Source organism: Protopterus annectens, chromosome 2.part2 (assembly GCF_019279795.1).
Source record: "Protopterus annectens isolate FY-2018-M chromosome 2.part2, PAN1.0, whole genome shotgun sequence".
Taxonomy (NCBI): domain Eukaryota; kingdom Metazoa; phylum Chordata; order Ceratodontiformes; family Protopteridae; genus Protopterus; species Protopterus annectens.
The window spans coordinates 1,055,682,410-1,055,694,735 of NC_056730.1; positions in this window are offsets into that span (position 1 = coordinate 1,055,682,410).

Consider the following 12,326-nt stretch of genomic DNA (forward strand, 5'->3'; position numbering starts at 1 on the left):
GTCCTGGGATCCCACCTGTTCAGTAGATACTGCTCAGAGGTACAGGCAAGCACGGGAGGAGTATGACTGAACAAGTTTGCAAATGACTGATAACTGTGGTCCATAATCGACTCCACAGCTGACACAGACATCCTACAGAAGGGTTTTACAGAGACAGATACCTGGTGTCAAAACAATGCCCTCAAGCAGAATGCCAAAGAATGCATAGTCATCTCCTTTGGATAAAACAAAGTGCACACAAATTACCACATAGGTGGTAATCCAGTTTGTACGGAGAATGTAATTATGGCCCTGGAGACCCATTGGAAGATCAAATTGCCAAAGTGTCTACAAATTCCTTCTATGTAGTCCACTTAATGTCACCTAATGTAACCCACTTTGTCTAGTCTGATGATGTCACCATCCTAAAAATATACCTGTGGAAAAAAAACTCCCATTGATGTGTATGGTGCATCATGTAAATGCGTACCAATCTAGTATAGTTAGGTAGGGGTTTGAATCTTACACTTGACATTTGCATGAGCATATGTGTGTGTATCTCCTTGTAGAGGCGCAACCTTTTTGGAGACAACTACAACACCTTAAAAGTGCTATACTTATCTTTGTCAAGTCTGATGATGTCACCATCCTACAAATATACCTGTGGAAAAGAGAGCTCTCAATAATGTGTATAGCATGTTGTGTAAATGCATACTGCTCTAGTAATCATAGTATCATAAGGTAGGCCAGTAGGGGTTTGAATCCGTTACTGTGTGTGTGTGTATTTCCTTGCAGAGGTGCAACCTTTTTGGAGACAACTACAAACACCTTAAAAGTGTTATACTTATCTTTGTCAAGTCTGATGATGTCACCATCCTACAAATATACCTGTGGAAACAGTAGCTCTCGGTAATGTGTATAGTGCATCGTGTAAATGCATACTGCTCAAGGATCATAAAATAATTAGGTGGGGGTTTGAATCATGTACTTGACAACTGTATGACAGTGTGTGTGTATGTTTCTCCTTGTAAACAAGCAACCGTTTTGGAGACAACTACAACACCTTAAAAGTGGTATACTTATCTTTGTCAAGTCTGATGATGTCACCATCCTACAAATATACCTGTGGAAAAGAGAGCTCCAAACAATGTGTATAGTGTGTCGTGGAAATGTGTACTGCTCTAATATCATAAAGTAGTTAGATAGGGGTTTGAATCCTGCACTTGGTGGTTGTATGTGTGTGACACAGTTGGTCACTGTGTTGTGCGTTTTGCTTTTACTACTGTATGACATATCACAATGATAAGAGTATGTGCATTGCACGTCAGGTAGCTGTGTGGCAAATACATATACGTACATGTGACCTCAATTATTTCAGAGGTGGGAACCCTGCTTTCTCCATGAACACATCTGTTATCTTTGCCAGAGTGTGCTTCTGCTTTCCAGACCTTAGGTCACATCTGTATGCTTGTGGCAATCCCAGCCACTGCAGTGATTCCCTGGCCTAGGTCATCCGTGTCACGCACACTCATTACGGTTTCTACTGAATAGTGTGAGTGAGGGTTTATGCCTGAGGTATATTTCAGACCAGTTAAAATGCAGCAAAGTCTGTCAATGATGGCTATTCATTATAGGTGTACAACAACCTTTGTGGATATGCATGCAGACCCCTTATTGCTTATGGGATTTACAGAGGGATTTCAAAATACCTTTGGAAATGTGATTATCGAAAAAGAGATGATGTAACACTTGGCTGTATCTACACATCGGTACCTGTCAACATGTTGGGGGCTACTACCTATGTGGTACTGTGGGGATACTATGTTTTGTAAAGGTGGATGACCATGCTTTTGTTGGCTTATAGCTTTACAGCATGGGTTTGACAACAGGTATCTGTCTGTATGATACCCTTGTGGAGGATGTGGGTGTCATCTGGAGAATGCATTATAGGCCACAGTATGCATTTCCAGACGTGGACGGACATATCCCTACTGTGTTTGCTTGTACCTAAGTGAGCTATATGGCAATCAGGAGTGATCCCAGGAATGGGTGCAGGTGAACACCACTGGTTACTGGCATAGTATAGTTCCTGAAGGGTACAAATGTTACTGTGTGTCCTACATCTGTGTGTCAGTTGTCAAGACATCATCTAACAATTGTTTATGGTCAGGCTGTAGAGGTTATGTATACTACCAGAATGCAAACCAATGACAGATAGTAACAGTATCACCAACAGCACAGTGTCAAACCATGTCGTACACATGTGTACCCAAGTTCCAAAATGTGTGTAGTACAATGCATACTAGCCACCAATAGAAACTATGGAGTGTTAACACTGTGTAATACAGGGCATGTCACCCTGCCCATGTGTCCACTATGCACGCACATGCAGACAGTGCACCTCCACCATGTTCACAAATGTACACCTGCAAACCTGTGCTGCACAGATCCCATGCATACTGTCCACACTCTAACACATGCTGCCAATACTACACACATCAGCCAAGTGGCACATGGGCGGACAATACACTATTGGGATTAACACTGGTGTAAACAATACTACATTGACAATCATAGCTTCAATGCATCATGCCTGCTCAGCTACACCTTCAAGGATATCATTACACATTACTGCTGACATGCTAAAATTGCTATACTGCCATAAAGTCACCCTGTGCATCAGCACCATGTTAGCCTGTTCCTGCATCAATGTTACAGATGACAGGAGGTGGCACAGGTTTCATCATATGCACAGGGTGTGTTGTTGGTTTGCCATAGGCCTACACTGAGCCATACAATCTACATGTATGTGTGTGTGTGTGTGTGTGTGTGTGTGTGGGACAAGAGTACTGGTATGGGCCAATGTTGATGTAATGTGTGTGGCTATGTGTTAGCCCTAGGTGTCTGGTTTATGTGTGTGTGTGTCTGCATGCACACAGTTCCATCATGTGGCTGCCATATATGGGGATTTGCGGGACAGCCACAGACTGTACCTGCCAGGCTTTACAGATCACCACCTCTGGCCACGGATACGGTACCTGTGCCTGGCAGGGGTGTAACTGACAGTATCAGGTACTGAGACAGACTGAGTACTATCCTCAGAGGTAGACATATGTACACTGGACTCAGGTCCCTGCTGGGACTGTCCAGAGCCACGTGCACGTGGTCTTCTAGGACGGTCTATGGACAGCCCACCCCCAACAATGCTGGGGCTGGTACTGGCACTATGGGAGTGGCTGTGACTTGAGGGATGTCTGCGGTGACTGCCAGCTGCTGATGTTGCTGGCATATATCCATGTTGACGTCTCACCCATCCCGCACTGTCCTGACACATGGACATGACATTGCAGAGGACATCTAATGTCTCACCCAAACGTCTATCCATGACTTCAGTGTAATTACAGATGGCACCTGCTAGGTCACAGATGCTGTCATTTAAAGTGGTGGTATGTGGCCTCTGTGCCCTTAGGCCCTGTCTGGTGTACTGTTCAATACGTGCCTGTGCCTCCATGACAGCCTGGAATATGCATGAGGTTATAAGACTTGTGGCATGTTTGCCAGGGGCATGATGACCAGCAGTGCTCTGATGAGAACTCCTGGACATCTGCCTATGTGGTACCATTCCAGACCTCTGGGTATGGCTGCTGTGTCCGGATGTATTTGCCATAGGTACCACACTGTCCTGGCCATTGCTGACTGTAGACAGCCCCTCAGCTAAGGGCATTGGTGATGATGGATGCATTGGCAGTATGACTGTGTGCATGGATGGGGTGGACAGCTGTGTACTGTCGATTGGCGGCCCAACGACAGACCCTGGAAAACATGCCTGTGCCTCAACACAACTATCTTCATTATCACTATTTGTGTCAGTGACATCAGGTTCCCTGCTGCAGTGAACCAGCCCAACCTCAGCACCTGTGAGAGGAAGACAGGAAACACACTTTACGACCTTTACATGATGTCAGAACACATGAACAAATGCACACATGCACACATGCACACATGAACACATGCACACATGAACACATGAACACATGAACATGTGAACACATGAACAGATGAACACATGCACACATGCACACATGAACACATGAACACATGCACACATGCACACATGAACACATGCACACATGCACACAAATACACTCCTCACTAAAGCAGTGACACACACACACACACACACACACACACACACACACACACACACACAACACCAGCAATCCAGAACATACTCAATAGCGGTTGATTTTGGGGTACAGTATCACAAGACAAACAGTCATATCACATGTGTCAGCATGCAGGACGTGTGTTGCTCAACAGCATGCAGTGCAAATGTAGACAGTCCTTGCTAATAACAGTATACATGGCTTTGATGCATGTGTGTTGTTGTTCAGTGATTGGCCTCACCCTGGAATGCAATGTGAACATGGACACAACATTGCTGTGCAAGTATTACAAGCTCTTCAATGTGCTGTGCACCATCACTCGCAGGTATAAATACCATGGCTGGATGTTTATCTGTGTGTCACATAGATATCTGTTACTGATTAGAGTGTCTGTGTCTTTAGCAGATAATTGTGGACACAGGTTTAGCTCATGTATGCTATGTATACACACAGGATGAGTGGTGCGTGTATACCTGATGGAATATCATTGCTCAACATAGCCATTGTACAGTAGTTATGGTGTGTGTAGAACATATTGTGGACATGCCAGTGCCAGCCATGACATGGCATGCTACAACACAACTGCAACATTAAACATCACACATACCTAATGTGTGTGTCATGTGACCTATACACTCAATAGCATTACAAGACATATATGTGTCACTTTGTGCAAATGGTGATTGCTATGCTTATTGCATATAGGTGCATATGTTTGCACACACACAACATTGAGGTGTATAGCAATGAATGCCATGTGTAGTACTGTGGTTACTGTAACTGGATGGCGTGTAGTACCATGAGCCTTCATCATGCTGCATCATGTGGTCACTCAAGGCTACTAATGTGTGCCAGACCGGCACCTATCATGCTGTACCTGAACCGCAGTACTATGGCTACATTCAACATTTCACAGCCAGTTGTTACATGGGTTTGTAAGGTGCCCAATAGGGAGCATTGCCTAACATGAATGTGTTGTGTGTTGAAGAGTGTTGCACTGCCCTATGATAGGCCTCTACCCCTCAGGTATATTATGTGTGCTGTGTGGATGATATTTGGGATACTGGAGTGTGACCTTACAGCGTGTGTCTGAATACGCCATGTGTAGCATATTAACATGTACTGCCTATGACGGAGTTGTGTATGTCATGTGCATGTGTATCGACTGCCTATCCAATGTCCACTATAGTGTAGCCACAATTGTTTGGGATGCTCTGTGTATTGCATGTGTTTGAGGCAGCCACTAATGTTACTGAGATGTGCATAGTCTCACAGCAAACATGCACAGCATGCATTATGCGTAGGTGTGTTCCATGTATACATGGCCTACACCTCACCTATGACATGCATATTTTATTTGCAATATTAAATGTAGAACACACTCACCAGCATGGGTCTGCTGCCTTGCTGTCACACCAGATTGACCTGCAAGGATATGAAACAGTTTGTCAGTGGCAACAACTGTAGCATTGCTACTGTGGGTTTGCAATCTTACAGTATCACAATGGTTGACAGTCACAGGCCTACACATCATGTTCCAAATTATCAGTATTGAACAACACCAGGCTCCACATCTTCTAACTACACAGTACACATCTCACATATACATGATCTAACAATAGAGGTAACAGTAGTCTACAGATATGCCATGTTACCTGCACGCTCCATGTGAACTTGCTGGGGGGCTCCGGCCTCCATGATGATACATGTGTGCTGTTGTTGTTGTTGGCTGGGAGCCTCCAGTCTCAGGAGCAGCTCCTCCACTCTGGTGAGGGGGGAATTGGTGGCAACCCCACCACCTGTGGCAAGCTGTTGTCTACGGGCATCAGGCGCACGCTGCTGGGCATGTCGAAGTAAATCACTGCAGTCATGTCGTACCTGCTCATATGTCCAGTTATGCATGCCTATGTCATTTATCCTATGGACAACATCTTGCCACAGTGCAGCCTGCTCATGCTGGTCCTGGCTGGTTCTTGACAATAGCAGGGTGTAGTGTTGGATGAGACAAGTGGTTAGTATTTCATCCTCTGCATGACTATAGACAGGGTTGCGATGGTGGGACATGACCCTGGAAGACAATGAAACAATATGTGTAAGCAAGTCATGTGGCACACTTAACATTCTACAGTACAGATATCACTGAACTGCCATAAATAGCAAACTATTGTCTGTCAGAGGATACACACTTTCAATACCACATATCAGTGCTCAACCCACAACTGCCTGACAGTGCCTGACACGCTCTATATATTAAAACATTTTCTGCACAGCAACAAAGAGAAACCATTATGTAAGACTATGCAACAGTACGTGGCACACTGTATGTGACACAATGCACCACCTAGCCACAGGAGGTATATATCAAGCTAATGCATAAAGAAATATGTAATCCATTGCAATGATTGTAAAGTCCAGTTACAGTATTACCAATATACCACACTAGTTGTTGATGGAAACCCCCTGCCTAAAATATGTGCACATTCGTGAATATAGGTGGCATACTGCTGTACTAGACTATACATGTTGCTAAATACGCACGTATATCCTGTAACACATATATGACCGAGGCCATGTTACAGGCATACCCACACACACATCAGACATACATACAGGACACAGAGGTATGACAACCCAGATGAGCTTTACATGTGTACCATACAGTACTGTGTGTCAGTACTTACATACCTTTATGCCTGAGGTATGTAATCTGTGAAGACTACAGGGAACACACAAAACAGTGTTTCCAAGCAATGCAGACATACACCATACTGTGCTGTGTAGGCCTACAGCTTCAGGTAGTACTACAGTTCATACAGGGGTTTGATTCACCAGCACTACCAATCAATGAGCATACATGTACTGCTTTATCCTCCAATGGCATACCCCAGTTAACACAAAGGGACTACATCAGACTGTATGCCATACTGCTTTTTCTGGCTAGCAATAGCATACATATCTTTTGTTGGGATCAGAGCTAGGACACATAATACCATGACAGAAACAGTTTCCCACTAAGCTATCCCACATATACACAACTGTGACACATTCACCAACACATTCACCATCACACTCAGTCAACTTCACATAGCAATACTTGCAAAAAGTACATGTGGGTGTGTATTGGTTCATAGGTAGGTAATAGGCCATTGGCCCTAGGGCCTATAGAAGCCTAGCCAGATGGTACCCTGGCCTTTGACACTCAAGTAATTTAATTTCATGTGCCCCTGTCAAGCAGAGCCACAGAGGTGATTCCCGGGGTGTATTTCCTATCTTCCATCCAATCATCATGACTATTCATGACGAGTGCTACTGAGGACCTTTGTTGATAGGTAGCTTGTTCCAGAGTATGGGATGTCTCTGAGATAGGTATCTATCCCTCCAGCATGTTCTGTTTATTGAGGTGACAAGGTTTAGATCCCTAGAGCATGTAGCTCATAGGGATTGTGATCTGTTTACGTGGAGCATGTCCAACAGCTCTGGGTTTGACATAGCTTAGTATGTTAGGCAGAGGTCACCTCTGGGTTGCCGGTATGCAACACAGTCTAGCTGTGGTTTTGTGAGACGGTCTGCATACGGCATCTGTTTGAGGACAGTATTACTCTTTGTGAGGTATGTCTGTGGCCTTTCCAGTTGCTGTAGATGTCTTGTGAGGTACATACCAGAAGGGGCATTGTACTCTATAATGGGTTTTGTGAATGATGAGTAGAGGGGAACACTGACCTCTTTTTCCCTGGATGACATAGCTTTTGTGATGGGGTGTGCTATGTAGACAGATTACATGACTAGTGTGGCACTGTGATTATCAAGGGGGAGACTACTGTCCACCTATGTCCCATGGTCTCTTATCACACATTCAGTGTTAAGTCAACTACCACCTATGTGGTAGCTCATGGGTACAGAGTTTTTAGCAAAAGGGATGCCAATGCATTTCCGACATTGAGCTTGAGGCTATGGCTTTGTCACCAGGTATCTGTCACAGTAAATATGACTCTGGCTCTCTCTCTCTCTCTCTATATATATATATATATATATATATATATATATATATATATACACACACACACACACACACACATACATATAAACATCCATTGGTGTACATATAGATATACATATAGGCACATATACAGTACACCTTTCATGGTGGGAATATCAATTATGCGAAGTATGTGAGGTATACAGTTATGTAATGATATTGCACAGTCTTGTGCAAAATGCATTGAAGTTGTTCTCAGCCCATGTGGCTTCAGCAGGCCTCACTGGCTACAACACTGCAAACCTAACAAATCACACCCACAGCGTTTAACCACCACATGTCATACACCAGCACTGTATGCTGTCTTGTTTGCCACACACTACTACCTACATACAAATATGCACATAACCTTCACCAACATATATATGATCTCCCTTCAGAAACAGTTGCAGTATGTCCCTTGCTCTATGCACATGTACAGATGCTAATATATCTGACACAGATATATCTCTCCATATGTGTGTTCCATACACACACTAGGTCCACACTGTTGTAAGTCCCTGGACCTCACGGCTGACCTGTTGGGCCTTGCTGCAACATGAACAGGTGTCACGTGTGAGCACACAGTAATATTAGAGGGTGTATACATAGCTGCAAATGCTAGATTAGCATACCAGCCTGGTACAGCAGTTGCCAATGCTAAGCTACACGTTGATATGACTATCATGCATGTGTTACTCTGTCACATCCATGGTTATATAACTGTATGCGCTACTCTGCCAAACAGCCATTGTCCACACTACTGTACAGAACACAGATAACATGGTTCAGATGTTTGACATTTAATGCTGAGCTAAATATATCACAGTTATGTCCCACTGCATACAGCTACACACTGATTTGTCCATGCCAGTAGTTATGCAGGGTATCTGTGCATAGATACATACTGCTGCCACATATTGATGTTTCAAAGTATGTAGAGTAGTTTTCAAATACATCTACTACATGCCAGTAAATACATATCTGTTACATACCTTTCCTTTGTATGTGTTTGTAGTTTTCAGTTTGCTGTGTCTTTGGCTTTTTTTTTTTTTTCCGCTGGTGTGGGTGGGTGTGTGTCTCTCTCTCTCTCGCTCTCTGTCTCTGTCTCTCTCTCTCTCTCTCTCTCTCAGCATCTGCAATGGGATGATTGCATGTGTGGCCAGCAAGTACAGCCTGATTTTATAGGTATCTGCACATGTGCATATGATGGCCTCTGCACCAATCGCTGGCCACCATTTGGTAATTGCATGCAGCCTGCTGTGTGGTAATTGCAGTACTCACTGTCATAGCAACCCAATGCTATAAATTGCTATGTCAGGTAGGCGTAGCCCTTTCAGCTTTCCAAAGTGAGGCCCATGCTTGTTTGCTGTGGACACCGTTGTGTAAGTCAGAAGGTTGGTATAGTTCTTATATCTGAATCTAGGGGTGTAGCCAGTGATTTAAATGTTGTACTCAGACCTGAATGTTGCCACTTCTACTACACAATTGTCAATGTAGAATTGTACTCACCCCTACAAATGCTAACACAAGATACATGGGAGTATGTAGTTTCTTTTCTACTTATACAATTAACTGCCATACAAAAGTAGTTATTGAGATGTATTCATTTGGCACATGAACTGTTTGTAAACTGCTATACTGTCGATATTAATTTACTCACTTTTGAACAGTTTGTGCTTTTTTAGTGTTGACATTAGCACAGGTTGCTCCAGAAAACTGGACAAATTTCAGTACTGAGTATGCGTACCTACATCCTTGGTAGACCTTGAACACACAGGTATATTGTACATTTGAGTAGGGGTGCAGAAGGACAGAGAGCATTATGTATTAGTGTGTGAACTTTATCTTGCTGGACTTCAAGGGTTGCTGTGTACCTGTTAGGTTATCAAGGCAAGTAGTCTGTCTGCATAGCTCCCAACTGTGGACTTATCCAGATGGTAGCCAGAGGTTAGCCTGTTATTCTTTGTCTGTGCACCACACCGGTATTTTCAGCACTGGAGCAATGGCATTGTCACAGTTGGTTGCTACCAGTACATGGCTACATCCATTGGTATTTCAGTGTTGTACTCCTACATAAGGGTATGCTTCTGGAACTCCTTCCAAAGCTATTTGCACAGTGTGTAACAACAGAATACCTGATATGCCTGTGTGTTTCTGCCTCTGCCAGGCCTCTCAAACACTCAGGTACATATTTGAACAGACTCAGGGAAAAGTAGGTAGAAGTGAGGTACACCTTTAAAATATTAGAGACATTAAGTTGAGACTTTGAGAGAACCAGAGCATATGGATTAATACACATTTCCTGAAGTACAAGCAGTGTCTAACTCTTACTTATTGTCATTATTCATTAAGTGTAATTCCCCACCTTTCTGCCTAATGTCAGTACCTTTCAGAGGGATTCAGAGGGACACAGCTAAAACCTGTCTCAAAATCAGGGACATGCCTGAAAATTAGTCACAGTTGGGAAGTATGGCCTCTGCCCTAATCAGATATGCTAGTGTTGTCCGGCTATGATATTGTGTGGGGGCTGTAAAGTGCTGCTGTAACATTATTTCCTGCTAGAATGGCTGGTTCTCTCTTCACAGTCATGTAATGCAATTCCACAAGAACTGCTGGTAAAGATCCACAGAACAGGATTTGTGTTATGGCATTCCTATTTGTCCTTTACATTCACTCATTCTGATGCATGATATATTTATTTCAGCACCAATTTGTTGTGAGTTTACCATGGCTTAGTGGTACTTCATGCAGTCTAGTTTGTACAAGGTCTGGGGTTCGAGACCGACATAGGTGTTTTATTTTGCTGCTGAGCAGAATAAAGGCCCTGACATACAAAGTGACTAAGGCACTTTTAAGCAGTTGTAAGCGGGTTTGCATGGGTTTCCGCAATGCTTAGCTTAGCGCACACAAGCGCACACTGGTGCACACTCGCTCAAACCCGCTAACTACTGCTTAAAAGTGCTTACTCCCACTAACCCCCGTGCTCATTTCTTTGAAAGAAAAGAAAATGGGGAGATAGGAAAGTGGTGAAAACGGGGCACAAAGAGGGAAAGACAGTAGGTAAAAATGCTCGGGATGTGCAGGACTGGTGTAGGGAAGGCCCATAGCTGCCCATTTCTTTAACAGCAGCAGCTGTGCATATGCAATAAATTTGGAGGGAAATATGAAACCTTCAACCCCTGTGAGAGGGGTGAGAACAACAAAGTATGTTGTACTGCCAATTAAATATCAGTTTATGTGTCCAGCGGACATGTGTGCAAAATGGGCAGCTATGTATGGGGCGTAATTTTTTTTGTGAGCAGATTGCCCTTTTTTTTCTTTTTTTTCAGGTGAGAGAGGAATGTGGGGTAGGGGAAGTAGGTATATTTGGGGAGGTAGGTTGGGGAGGTAGACAAGACAAACAAGACGCATACAGGGGCAGAATATGACACATGTGGTGGGTGAACGCCATTGATGGGGAAGGATGTTTGGAAATCGCAAACCCACGAGCCCACAGATGGCAACAATGGAACTGAGATCCCCACCCATGGGCAGTCACTATTGCACCTTAACAGCCCAGAGGGAAGCTGTGCTGGGGGCTGTGTAGGAGGGGCAGGCTCACCCGTGAGTTGCCCCACTCGTGCCTCAAGCTGGCATAGAGGATCAGCGACAGAATGCTCGATCTCCCTACGCACCACAGCCCGGACCGTTCGGAGGGTGATAGGTCATCCTCCTCCACCCACGCTTGCACAGGGGGATGAGCCCCATCCCCTGCAGCACTTCCACCCAAAGGTGGAACAGGGCCAATGGAGGAGGAGGTCCCAGTCTGGACACCGGACCTGCTGGTGCCAGGTGTCATCGCCAGCTGAGGTGGGACAGGTGGGTCCACTGGGACCGGCCTTCCCATACGTTCTATGTTTAGGAGAATTTAATGAAAATATGGGTTAGTAACAGTCAACAGCATTCCCAATTAGTTATAACAGCATTCAGAAGTATTCCCATTAACCCAACACACCAGAGTTCCAACAGTTGAACAGCAAGCATGACACATGCATATATGGGACAACAGTGTACATTACAACAGCATGCAGGTTTAATTGATGGCAACAGGCCACCAATATTGTGGTATTTGAACAGGGCACATGCATTGAAATAAATGCAGATATTTATAAACCAATAGGACA